Raw genomic sequence first — 720 nt, 5'->3', positions numbered from 1 at the left:
GGAGAGGCGCCTACCTCGCGGCCTGCCCGGATCCCGGCCAGCCAGTGACCGAGCGGCGGCGGCGAGCTCTTCCCCGCGCTCGACTCTGGCAGCCCCGTGGCCCGTGTCTGCGTCTCCGGGTCTGGAGCGGGTGTCCTCCGGGCCAATGAGAAGGCCGCGCGTGCCCTACTGCCAGCAAGCTCCGAGACGGGGCGGCTGGAAGGGACCGAGAATGTGCCTGTCTAGCTCTCCGCGGAGGCCGCGCTCTATGGTTCTGCTCCTCGCTTCCAGCAGGGGCGTTCCCGCCTCCCTCCCTGCCTGGCGTCGGGGCCGCCCGCTGCTCCTGCTGGAGCCGGGATCCAGCCGCGATTGAACCGATTGACAGTAGCAGCTACCGCTCCTTGTCTGCTGACTTGGGGGTCGCGTTTCCAGCCCACGCCCTCCCTCACCCCGAGGGCTGGAAACAGCTTTTGTTTTTGTTTTTTTAAAGAGCTGCGATTCTTACAAAATCCCAGGACTCCCGGAGCTGGGGGCTAAAGAAGATCACCCAATAGCATGAAACTCTTGATAAGAGCATGAGCGTTGTTGGCAATGCAGCACCCTGCTATCAGCTCCTGTCCCCCAGTCCTGCTCCCTTTCTGGCTGGGCTGTTGCTAGTGAGGGAAAGCTGGGACTAGCCGCCTCCTCTCTACTGCCTGCCCCACTGTGTTGCAGGGGTGAGCAGGGCCGGCTGTAGGTTTT

The 720-nt window shown here is 63.6% G+C and overlaps 1 protein-coding gene across 1 annotated transcript in view; it reads right to left on the bottom strand.

The window, feature by feature from the left end:
- Positions 1-180, bottom strand: part of ERGIC2 (ERGIC and golgi 2) — a 51,922-nt gene extending 51,742 nt beyond the window's left edge. The window contains exon 1 of the mRNA XM_026648692.2: positions 15-180. The gene's annotated coding sequence lies outside the window, so the exon portion shown is untranslated. The remainder of the gene's footprint in view (positions 1-14) is intronic.
- Positions 181-720: the final 540 nt, after the last annotated feature.

The sequence above is a fragment of the Terrapene carolina genome, unplaced genomic scaffold (assembly GCF_002925995.2).
Source record: "Terrapene carolina triunguis isolate 2854851 unplaced genomic scaffold, T_m_triunguis-2.0 Scaffold68, whole genome shotgun sequence".
Lineage (NCBI taxonomy): Eukaryota > Metazoa > Chordata > Testudines > Emydidae > Terrapene > Terrapene triunguis.
This window is presented reverse-complemented; position numbering and strand designations above follow the sequence as displayed.